Here is a 12,719-nt window from a genome sequence, read left to right as displayed (position 1 = left end):
ATCTGGAAGGTTTCACCCAGTGTTACAGTCCAAGGTAGCAGACAGCTGCAAACAGGGTCAGATGAGGATAGCTCACAGCACATAACACTGAGTTGTGGAATACTCCAATTCACTTCTGTGTGCCTGACATTACAGTTTCTACAACTTAAAGGGGTTGTCTCACGAAAGCAAGTGGGGTTCAGCACTTCTGTATGGCCATATTAATGCACTTTGTAATATACATCGTGCATTAAATATGAGCCATACAGAAGTTATTCACTTACCTGCTCCGTTGCTGGCGTCCTCGTCTCCATGGCTCCGTCTAATTTCTGGGTCTTCTTGCTTTTTTAGACGCGCTTGCGCAGAAGGGTCTTCTCATTCTGGTCGGTCCGGACACGAGTGGCGTTCAGGCTCCGCCCCGTGTGCAGATTCCAGCCAATCAGGAGGCTGGAATCGGCAATGGACCGCACAGAGCCCACGGTGCACCATGGAAGAAGACCCGCGGTGCATCGTGGGTGAATATCCCGGCGGCCATCTTGGAGAAGGAAGAAGTAGGAAGAAGTCGCAGAGCGGGGATTCGGGTAAGTAATATTTTTTTTTATTATTTTAACACATCCCTTGGGTTTGTCCTGCGCCGAACGGGGGACCTATGCAAAAAAAAAAACAACGTTTCGGCGCGAGACAACCTCTTTAAGCTCATATTTCTGAATTCAGAGATAGTTAAACCAGATGTAACTTGGTGTGACTTGTTTGTATTTTATGCATTAGTGTACTTTATGCAATTCTACCACCTGTATGGGTGTTGGGACCTGTTTGCAAGTTTTTGCATGTTTTATAAAACTATAAACCAACACAAACTTTGTTTATGCTTGCCACCTGCAATACCCACAGCACCTTATCCAAGTTGTCATTTTACCTGCAATACAAAAATATTTCCAATAATTTCTCACATGGCCATTTGAAAATGATCTACATTGTAAAAAAAAAAAAAAAAAAAGTCTACAATTCAAGAATATTTCACAAATATTTATTTCAATAAACATTAGAATTAGTGGTTTTCTGACCACTTAAATTTGCTTCACAGCCACTGTCTCTCCTGGTTGCTGTTGACCAGGACATGTGCATGTTGCAGCCAATCGCTGGCTATAGAAGGTCATTGCTGTGGCCAGTCATTTACTACAGTTGTCAGACGTCCTGTCAGCAGCAACCAGGAAGGACAGAAGAGTTTTGAATTGTTGGAACAATCCCCTTTAAATTGAATTTGCTCGCAGAAGTATTCTCCGTCAGCTCAATAACATTCCGCCAAATCGACAGTCTTTACTTATATTCAAGTTTTGCAAATTCTGTGCCTTAGGAGAGAAGGAAGAGAGAATCTGCATTAGGTTTAAAAGTGAATACAAGTTTCTTTTAGACAGTGTTCACTCCTCAGATATTTAAAGCCTCAGCATTTACCAATCAGATGGGTAAACGGCAAAGATAAATCATCATTGAGTGAGCAGGTCGTAAACAGCCAGTCCTTTCAAACATCACTTACATTGAGAAACGCTAGTTTAAAAGACAGTGATGGAAACTGAGATGAAGACCAAAGAGGTCCCTCTCACTGAACAGTCTGGTTTCTGCTCCCACCCATGCAGTTTTCTGAATAAAAGGTGGAAACCAGGAATAAACAGTACTGGAGAAGCAATGTAATGTGAGAAACGCCTTACTTTGTATGTACAGATGTAGTCTTCCCCCAAGAATCGGCGTTCATTGATCCTAGGGGACATTCACTGTACATACAGTGCCCATATGGCAGTGCATGGAGGCCTTGTGACTCCAAAATAAAGAGCTATATTCCCTCTGTATGCATCTACCCTTAGGTGTGGAACATAGAAAAGCCATTATTTCAGTTATATTACCTTACACTAACCCCCTTAGGGTGCCTGCCCACTACAGTTCTTTTCACTGCGAAATTCACAGCCTTTTGGTTTCTCCAGGTGTCTATGGGACTTGTTAATGTTAAAGTCGCAATGCGACAAAAATCGCGATTTTGCCGCGTTGTGATTTTAACATTAACAAGTCCCATAGACACCTGGAGAAAAAAAAACCACTGCAAATTTTGCAGTGAAAACGTAACGGTAGTGGGTAGGCACCCATAGGAGGAGTTGTATAAGGTTGTCAATCTTAGTGCGTTTTTTTTCAGTTCCAAGCACAAATCAAACTAGTAAACCAAACATAGGTATAATCACTTACCTGAATGCTTATTCTTCCGTCACTACAGAAGGCAGCTGTGAAGATACAAATAATTACAGCTTACAAATTAAACTACAAATTCTACAAGAATAGCTACAGCAATGTTTTTATGCTTTCAACTGCGTAGACCTCCAGATCATGCAAATATCTTGTCCCCTACATAAAAGCATGTTTTTGTGCAATGGACAACCTATACAAACCACATGGAACTTGCCACTTTGATAACTATGCTTATTTGTATGCCATTTCTATACAGAAACATGCTGGCATCAGTTTATGAAAGCGTCATCACAGATTACATCTGATGGGTAAACGGCAATTTGAATCATCATCATCATCGCCAGCAATTAAACACGTACAGAAGTGTCCTTCCTTACTTTCTTCCTAATATATTAAGCCTAGACCCCAGATTACAGATGTGAACAAAGGATTTGTTTGCCTTTCTATTGTGGCATTCTCTTTTCCTTTGCCATCATGGGAACAGGAAACTAATACTAGCTGCCCTCTTTGTAGGGTGGTCATATGAGCGGTTGTTAATCAGTACTTTGCACCTGTTATAAGCTTCTCCATGGTTGCATTTGGTCTGTCTGCATCTCATGCGAGATGGTGCATTTGCCTTCCCTTCTATGTGCTATTAGTACTTAGGAAAGTAAATAGTCATACTTTGTGTTTTTTAAATATATTTTCCCTTTTTTGATTTTTTTTCCCATATATTAGTGTAGGGACTTGCAGGAAAATGAGGACCCTTGGCAAGAGCTTGTGAGCTTTTATTTTTTGACAAAAATATTAACCAATACCTCGTATTTATCTATATTTGTATTAAGTAGTGTGAATTTGAATGCTGGGGGAGTCTGGGATGTCTGTGCCAGTGTGGTTCCCCTTTGAGGTACAGGGCAGCCCACTGAATTTGAAAACGGCATCACTAATAGGCTGCAAGCCTGTATGGTGCGCTACACGTATTAATCGGCCTGAATTATTTATCTGTATGCAGTTTTGGTGCTAAGCAGCTGGTCCCAACCCTCCCTGGTAGACCGGTGTGAGTGGTTGCTTTTCAGTGTTTGTCAATTTTACAAAACTCCCCCATTTGACGCTCTGGCTGCCTGCATGTTAGTTATCATTTATCAGCATCTTTTGTGGCATGCAGTATGGTTTGGGGCATTGGGGAAACCCAGGGAGTCAGTGCCAATGTGGATTGCTTAGGGGGTGCAGTTCAGGCCGCTGAGTTTTATACTGTGGGCTTTGGATCTGCATGGAGCATTACACATTCCAATCAGCCTGGCACCCTTTATATGCTTTAGCTATATGCAGGTGTAGCACTGGGTAGCCGCTGCCCTCTTTATAGGGTGGTCATGTGAGCGGTGGTTCATCAATACTTTGCACCCAATATAAGCTCCATGTCTCATCTCATGGGAGTTGATGCATTTTCCTTCCCATCTATGTCCTATTAGTACTTTGGCAAGTATATAGGGCCATACTTTCTTATCCTTAAGTGTCAAACTAATACCAAGAGAAAACCAAACATGGGTATAATTACTTACCCGTATGCCCATTCTCATGTCACCACAGAAAGCAACTGTAAAGATACACAAACAATAATTTAAGCTCACAAACTGAATTGAACACATTCTATAGGAATAGACAGCAGTGGTCTTACGCATTCAACTGGATAGACCTTCAGGTAATAAAATATTGCCCTCTACATAAAAAGCATGTTTTTGTGCAATGGACAAGCTATACAAACCAAATAGAACTTGCCACATTGATAACTATGCTTATTTGTATGCCATTTCTATACAGAAACATGCTGGCATCAGTTTATAAAAGAGTCACCACAGATTACATCTGATGGGTAAACGGCAATTTGAATCATCATCATCATCGCCAGCAATAACAGTGTACAGAAGTGTCTTTCCTTGCTTTTTTTTTTTTTTAATATGCCAAGTGAAGACCCCAGATTACAGATGTGAACAAAGAATTTTTTTGGCTGTGTATTGTGGCATTCTGTTTTCCTTTGCCGTCATGGGAACAGGAAACATACTAGCTGGGTAGCCGCTGCCCTCTTTGTAGGGTGGTCATGTGAGCGGTGGTTCATCAATAGTTTGCACCCATTATAAGCTCCTCCATGTCTCATGGGAGTTGATGCCTTTTCCTTCCCATCTATGCCCCATTAGTACTTTGGCAACTATATAGGGCCATACTTTCTTAACCTTAGTAAAAGTCAAACTAGTACAAGAGGAAAACAAACCAAACATGGGTTTTATTACTTACCCGTATGCCCATTCTCACGTCACCACAGAAGGCAGCTGTGAAGATACACAAACAATAATTAAAGCTCACAAGCTGAATTGTACACATTCTATAGGAATAGACAGCAGTGGTCTTACGCATTCAACTGGAAAGACGTTCAGGTAATACAAATATTGCCCTCTACATAAAGCATGTTTTTGTGCAATGGACAACCTATACAAACCACATGGAACTTGCCACTTTGATAACTCTGCTTATTTGTAGGCTAACATTTCTATACAGAAACATGCTGGCATCAGTTTATAAAAGCATCACCACAGATTACATCTGATGGGTAAACGGCAATTTGAATCATCATCATCGCCAGCAATAACAGTGTACAGAAGTGTCCTTCCTTACCTTTATGTTAATATATTAAGCCTAGACCCCTTCATGTCATTGAGTCAGGGGGCTGGTGGCATAGGCTCTGCAACAGTGGCTCTACCTACTCAGCCCTCACTACTCCACCCCACATACCAGGACCCACTAGTTTCTGCTCCCAGAGCTATGAATTGGTCAAGTGGGCACTTTCAACCACTTACAATCAAATCTGAAGTCACCCTCTGACAGTGAGCTGCGGAGACAGAATTGACAAGTAAAGAGCATCAGGAGCCAAATCTAACAGGCACAGTATGGGGAAAGATGGAGGGACACCAATATGGCAAGAAAAGCTGCGATAAAGAGCCTGCAAGACATGACGGGTACTATTTAAAGGGATTAATACAATTATGTTAGATGAATAGCATATGACACCAAAAGTTTAAACTTGTCCAGTTAGACAACATTCCGCCTGTAGGGCCCACAGCGTTAAAACAATAGGAGCAGTACTTTCCCGTTCTCTGCCGACAGCAATCCACAGCTGTGGTCCTGGTGCCTGTTGTGACAGACATCTCTGGAACTACCAGAAAGCTGTTGCCATTCAGAGGCTACAGTGTCACTGTTCCAAACTCCTAATATGTCACCCAGGATGTGAGCACTGGTGTCAGAACGGGCAGTGCCGCTGCAGCAGTCAGGTGACTTCCAGTGAAATCATCTGCAACACCACACACCGAACCATGGCGTGGCTGAAGTGCTGAATCATGACCACAGGAGGACAAGCCAGGTACTTTTATTTTAACAGTCGATCCCTTTAAAATTTGGGGTCGCATGCTAGTCATCAAGCATAATTGTATGGACATTCACCATGTGTTTTTTTGCTGGACTGTCCTATAACAAAGTTTTGAGGCTTATCCAGTTTCACATGAGGCTACGTTCACATTGCATTTGCAGTGTACAACTTGCATTGAGAAAGCAACCAGACCAAAGGCTTCCCCAATTACCTGACAGGCCAAAAGTCACTTGACCACTACCAAGCTGGTAAAGGTTCTACCATAGAGTTGTACAGCAAACTGCACAATTCCATGCAGAGGCATCCAGTAAAAAATAAAATACCAGACAGCATCACTTATTTGACAGTGGAAGCCTATGGGTGACAGATGCCATTCTATGCCTCTGCACTGGCATCCACTGGAGCTATATGCAAGAGATAGATATGCCAGAGGGCACTGAAAACCAGTTTAAAAGTTGCATTATAAACAAACCTCTCACTAGGTTCATATTGCTGGCAGCATGAAGTTAGGACAAGAACAGACATTGCAGGCCTATATAGGTTTTATTCTGAAATGCTGTGGCATGTCCTACATGATGTTGAGGATTAAGAGGAATGCATTCAGAATAAGGGGGCATGAAACTCACCTGTCCAGTGAGGACTTATGCACAAAGATCAGGCTTGCCGCCCTCCAACTGAGCCTCAATCTAAATCTTGTAAGGATGCCATTTATGGTTCAACAAAATTCACTTAAGGAAGGCATGGCATACCACACAATCTTGAGACAGATGAGCCGGCTTTGTTACATCTGTGGCCATTTTTGATCATCCAGCTTTCAATTTATTGGCAACAGAAGCAGTTCCTTGGAATTCGGCAACTGCACTGTGGGCGATGGGAGGCCTGTTTGGGTGGCATTGGTTGAACTCTTCTGTGATGACACGTACACTTATTCACCACCATGCGTTGTGAAATGAATAGAAAATAGAGTCAAGACATTGACAAGGTTAGAAATAATGATTTGTACTTGAAATAACATTGTTTTTACATCAAACTTTGCTTTCGTCAAAGAATCCTCCTTTTGCAGCAATTACAGCATTGCACACCTTTGACATTCTAGCTGTTAATTTGTTGATGTAAGCTTGTGAAATTGCACCCCACGCTTCTAGAAGCATCTCCCACAAGTTGGATTGGTTGGATGGGCACTTCTGGCGTACCATACGGTCAAGCTGCTCCCACAACAGCTCAATGGGGTTCAGATCTGGTGACTGCGCTGACCACTCCATTACCGATAGAATACCAGCTGCCTGCTTCTGCTGTAAATAGTTCTTGCACAATTTGGAGGTGTTTTTAGGGTCATTGTCCTGTTGTAGGATGAAATTGGTTCCAATCAAGCGCTGTCCACTGGGTATGGCATGGCGTTGCAAAATGGAGTGATAGCCTTCCTTATTCAGAATCCCTTTTACCCTGTACAAATCTCCCACTTTACCAGCACCAAAGCAACCCCAGACCATCCCATTACCTCCACCATGCTTAACAGATGGCGTCAGGCATTCTTCCAGCATCTTTTCATTTGTTCTGCGTCTCACAAACCTTCTTTGTGATCCAAACACCTCAAACTTGGATTCATCTGTCCACAACACTTTTTTCCAGTCTTCCTCTGTCCAATGTCTGTGTTCTTTTGCCCATCTTTATCTTTTTCTTTTATTGGCCAGTCTCAGATATGGCATTTTCTTTGCCACTCTGCCCCGAAGCCCAAAATCCCGCAGCCGCCTCTTCACTGTAGATGTTGACACTGGTGTTTTGCGGGTACTATTTAATGAAGATGCCAGTTGGGTACCTGTGAGGCGTCTGTTTCTCAAACTAGAGACTCTAATGTGCTTATCTTCTTGCTTAGTTGTGCAACGCGGCCTCCCACTTCTTTTTCTACTCTGGGTAGAGCCTGTTTGTGCTATCCTCTGAAGGGAGTAGTACACACCGTTGTAGGAAATCTTCAATTTCTTAGCAATTTCTCGCATGGAATAGCCTTCTTTTCTAAGAACAAGAATAGACTGTCGAGTTTCAGATGAAAGTTCTCTTTTTCTGGCCATTTTGAGCGTTTAATTGACCCCACAAATGTGATGCTCCAGAAACTCAATCTGCTCACAGGAAGGTCAGTTTTGTAGCTTCTGTAACGAGCTAGACTGTTTTCAGATGTGTGAACATGATTGCACAAGGGTTTTCTAATCATCAATTAGCCTTCTGAGCCAATGAGCAAACACATTGTACCATTAGAACACTGGAGTGATAGTTGCTGGAAATGGGCCTCTATTCACCTTTGTAGATTTTGCACAAAAAACCAGGCATTTGCAGCTAGAATAGTCATTTACCACATTAGCCATGTATAGAGTGCATTTGTTTAAAGTTAGGACTAGTTTAAAGTTATCTTCATTGAAAAGTACAGTGCTCTTCCTTCAAAAATAAGGACATTTCAATGTGACCCCAAACTTTTGAACGGGTAGTGTACATCATTCACCGGATGTTAAGATGATCTCAGCATGCTGTGCTTGGAATACCGCCTTGATTCAAACTGCCTGTAAGGAAGAAAATCACAGTTTTAACATGCAAACAAATAAACTTATCAACATTAGGCATGCCATTGTTTATCAGGTGGAATTGTCTTCCAGCTTGATGGGCAACTACATCCCATCTGAATAACTGAATCCAAAATAGTGGCATTCCAGACTACCAACATGTTAGTGACTAAGGCTGCCTGTCCACGGGCGGGTTTGAATTGCGTTCCCTGCGGCAATAATCCGGCCGCAGGGAATGCAGTGAACGCTCTCCATAGCAATGGAGCGCACTTCCCCCCTGTCCATGAGTGGAGTATCATTGCGATTCTCCGTGGTCAGCCTGTCAGATAGGCTGACAGCGGGGATCGGTTTGCCGGCTCCTGCTTCCGGGCGGCAGAGATCCGCCGCGAGATACCGCAACGCCCGTGGACAGACAGCCAAAGCACAATCAGTTTCCCTCTTCGCCAACAACTTGTGGATCAACATCTGTCAAACAGTTCTCATTTTCCGGGGTGTTTTGGTTTCCTTAATTAGATAGTCTGTATATTGCAACTCAAAACGGTCAATAGATTACAATATGATTATGGACATAGATAAAAAGAAAAATCAAATAATGGTGTAGGGAGCATAACAAGTCCACAATTCATACAGCTCTATAATCTTTGGCCGCGTGTCAACCATGATGAATGCACTATAGGTACAAAGTGACCCCTGGATGGTGTCCAGGTGCAGTGACAAGTTTAATATGGATTACGGATTGTCACTACAGTAACATCTCAGGACATCTTTGCTCATTTAACACATCCACAAACTTCACCGACAAAGCCACCTAGGGTAAGAGTCGCCTACAGAATAAAGAAAATCTGACCACTTGACCTTTAAGACAAGCAATTTATCATCTGGCAGACTCCAAGTGTCAAACATGATTTATGAAGACATCAGGGATATGGTGATTTTCAAGCAGAAGCTATTGATTTGGAACATTTTACATGATGTCCAACAGATGACTGCTCACTAACGCAAGAGTCTATACCAAGACGACATCAAGTGCACCCAGCTAAAGGGACTGAAAATATTGGCCCATATTCTAGAGATCACCCATTGGGCTCATACGTTAAGAAAAAAGTGCAATAAGCAAGATACCTCCTAAGGCCTCCCTCACACAGGGCGCTTTCAGCAGCGTTTTCAGCCCTGTTCTAAAAGCTGTACAAGGCTCCCATTCATTTCAATGGGGCGGCTCACACAGGGCTGAGAACGCTTTGAAAAACGCTGCATGTTCTATCTTTGGGCATTTTCAGCTGAGTCTCCCATTGAAATGAATGAGCAGCGTTTTCAGCTGGGCTGAATAGGCAGCGTTTTGCAAACTCCGTGTGAGGGAGGCCTAAGTGTCCACCATGGTGGACACTTAAGAGGTACCTTGCTTATTGCATTTTTTGGTTTTATGTTGGTCAGTGGTTGGCACCATGTTTGATGCTGAGCAGCGAAGACAGTCAACTTGACAATGGACTGGTTTCTGGCTCCAAAAGTAATAGTAAAAGCACAGGCAGGATTACACTAACAGGATTTTGTTTAAGTGGATTTTGTTTTCTGTTTCTGATTCATTAGGTCACCAAACCATGAAAACATCCAAAATTTTAACTGAGATTGTTTTTAGAGTCAGGAGAGCAACTTTTCAAAATATGTGAACTTGAACAAATTGAACACCCTTTTTATCCTGCACAGCAAAAAGCGTTAAAAAAACCTAAAATGAGGCAAAATGCTTATTTTCCTTATTTTGACTCTTTAAAAAGTGATCAAAATAGCCATATGTACATCAAAATGGTACCCATAAAAACTACAGCTTGTCACGCAAAAAACAAGCCCTCATACAGCCATGTTGTCGGAAAAATTATAGCTTTTTAAAAGTAAAGATGAACCCCCCCCCCAAAAAAAATTGTTGCATCCTTAGGGCTCATGTCCATGGGGAAATTAGCATTTCCGCAAATCTGAATCCCATAGGAATGCATTGACCATCTGCAATTAAATAGCCATGGATAGTATTTTAAGTGATTTGTGGGTTTCACATGGGAAAAACACGCAGCACGCTCCATTTTAATGCGGCTCACGTGTGCAGGAGCGGTGTCTCAACTGATCTCCCGCATGGAAAAAAAAACAAGACCATTATAGCGCAGGCGCAGCAGAAATACGCACGGGCTTGATTTTCCCCCGTGGACATGAGGCCTTAAGGGGTTAAAACTCCTCCTCTACAAGGTAATGGATTTAGGACACTAGTGGGATCCAAGCAGCTGCAGCTCATAGTAATCAACTAGATCAGTAAGGGCAGCGCAGTAACAGTAAGACAGTCTGCTGCACTTCACTAGAGGATCACGGGAACTGTTCTATGCAATGCAGCTGGCCGCACCAAACATGCCCAAACCACAAGCATGTAAGGAGCGTGCCGGCAATTGTACAAACCCCACCTGTATACTCTTCCGGAGCAAAACTGGCTCAGTCTCCGGAGTCTAAAACCGGAATTACGTTAATTTACGGCCCTGGGGGTTTACAACTCGCAGCACAATGCTAACCATATGGAGCTCAGTGACCTCCGCTGCAGTACAAGCGCCGGGACAGCCGCTACACTGAGCAGCTTCTGCCCATCACGTCTTACCTGCACACAGCTCGGCACTAAAAGAGCGCGTGTGTCCGCCCACGTGCTTTTTATCTACTGCAACCATAGAGCTGCTTAGAGACCAGAGCGGCCGGTTTCGCTTCGGCCATCTTTCATAAGGGCAAACCAGCTGCAGTGCTCCGCAGGCTGTATGTGGGACAGAGAGGAGGAGGGAGAGACTACTACCACCACGTACCGCTAGGCATCCCCCCGCCGGCGGAAGCAAGCAGGAGACAACCGGGATGCACACCATTCGATCTCCATAACCCCTGGGGCAGGCACGTGTACTGGGCTCATCACACTCAGCCCAGTGGGAGATGTGGGTAGGGACAGACACAAGCGGAGGCTGGGAGGCTAAATCCGCTAACATTGCAGAGACCTCCCCTGTAGCTGAAAGCATCAGGAGCCAGCTTAACCACACACCCTCCAGAGCATTTCTATCCGCACACCTCCAGCACTGCTCTCCACTACACAGAGAAATGCCAGACAAAGAAATGTTCCCAAAAATAGAACAGATGAAGACTAGAACTGAACCTGCCATAACAAACCCTCATGGAGCTCCTGTGAATGAAAAATAAAAGTTTTCTAACTCTTGGAATGTGGTGACACAAAGGCCTCCTGCAGACGGCGGCGGCGGATCCCACTGCAAGTATTCTCGTAGCGGGATGCAAGCTGTGACCCGCAGCTCACCTCCTCCTGGCGTCTCCTCCTCCGCTCTGCTATGTGCCGGCTGCCACCCAGCCAGCACATGCCCAGAGCACAGCCGGAGCGTCAGCCGTGCGAGGCTCGCACAGAAATAGCGCACGCCGTGATTTGTTTACCGCACAAGTTTTCACGCAGTCAAATCGCGGCTGTCTGCATAGGATTGCATTATCTAATGGCAGCGGGCACGGGCGGAAATTCCGCCCGTGTGCAGGAGGCCGAAAGCTAATCTTAAAGGGGTTGTCCCGAGGCAGCAAGTGGGTCTATACACTTCTGTATGGCCATAATAATGCACTTTGTAATGTACATTGTGCATTAATTATGAGCCATACAGAAGTTATAAAAAGTTTTATACTTACCTGCTCCGTTGCTGGCGTCCTCGTCTCCATGGTGCCGACTAATTTTCGCCCTCCGATGGCCAAATTAGCCGCGCTTGCGCAGTCCGGGTCTTCTCCTCTTCTCTATGGGGCTCCGTGTAGCTCCGTGTAGCTCCGCCCCGTCACGTGCCGATTCCAGCCAATCAGGAGGCTGGAATCGGCAATGGACCGCACAGAAGCCCTGCGGTCCATGAAGACAGAGGATCCCGGCGGCCATCTTCAGCAGGTGAGTATGAAGACGCCGGACCGCCGGGATTCAGGTAAGCGCTGTGCGGGTGGGTTTTTTAACCCCTGCATCGGGGTTGTCTCGCGCCGAACGGGGGGGGGGGGTTTAAAAAAAAAAAAAAACAGTTTCGGCGCGGGACATCTCCTTTAAAAAGAAAGTGTTTTTTTCGTGTACAAAAATGCCCAAATCGCGCTGACCTAGAGAACAATGTTAGCGCAGTTCTTTCTTCTGCTTGCTGAACGCGCTGTAAAAATTAAATCCAAAAAACTATGGTGGAATTTCCTTTTTTCCTCAATCCTGTGGGAGCCGGTGACAGCTGCAGGAGGTGGGAGGGAGGTTAGCAGCGACTAATACACCGCTCTGTGCAGCACATGGCAGCGTAAATTGGCCGGCCGTTTCACGCTCGTGTGAATAAGCCCTGTTTCTGTAACTTACATTCACTTCCATGGGAGTTACAGTAACAGCATCGAAGAGCTAGTTTTGCTCTTTCAATAATCCGGGCTACAGGTGGCCATGGCACTTGGAATGACTATAACCATTTTTGGAATAATTGGCGGAAATAGAATACCCCTTTAAGTATCACAGTTATCACTTTATATAGGAGTCTGGCTACACAAATACTTGCCACTTCCAC

The 12,719-nt window shown here is 44.2% G+C and overlaps 1 long non-coding RNA gene across 3 annotated transcripts; it reads right to left on the bottom strand.

The window, feature by feature from the left end:
* Positions 1 to 990: 990 nt before the first annotated feature.
* Positions 991 to 10,998, bottom strand: LOC136578300 (uncharacterized). 3 transcript variants are annotated; one of them, XR_010786620.1, is made up of 6 exons: positions 10,977 to 10,998; positions 8,097 to 8,154; positions 4,480 to 4,514; positions 3,750 to 3,784; positions 2,212 to 2,246; positions 991 to 1,328 (listed from the first exon to the last, which is right to left on the bottom strand). It is a non-coding gene; the product is annotated as an uncharacterized lncRNA (long non-coding RNA). The 3 variants fall into 3 exon arrangements; XR_010786619.1 differs by lacking the exon at positions 10,977 to 10,998 and adding an exon at positions 10,781 to 10,802; XR_010786621.1 differs by lacking the exons at positions 8,097 to 8,154; positions 10,977 to 10,998 and adding an exon at positions 6,232 to 7,097.
* Between the last annotated feature and the right edge of the window lie 1,721 nt (positions 10,999 to 12,719).

Source organism: Eleutherodactylus coqui, chromosome 9 (genome assembly GCF_035609145.1).
Source record: "Eleutherodactylus coqui strain aEleCoq1 chromosome 9, aEleCoq1.hap1, whole genome shotgun sequence".
NCBI classification, from domain to species: domain Eukaryota; kingdom Metazoa; phylum Chordata; class Amphibia; order Anura; family Eleutherodactylidae; genus Eleutherodactylus; species Eleutherodactylus coqui.
The sequence above is the reverse complement of the archived record's forward strand: the minus strand, read 5'-3'. Positions and strand labels throughout refer to the sequence as shown.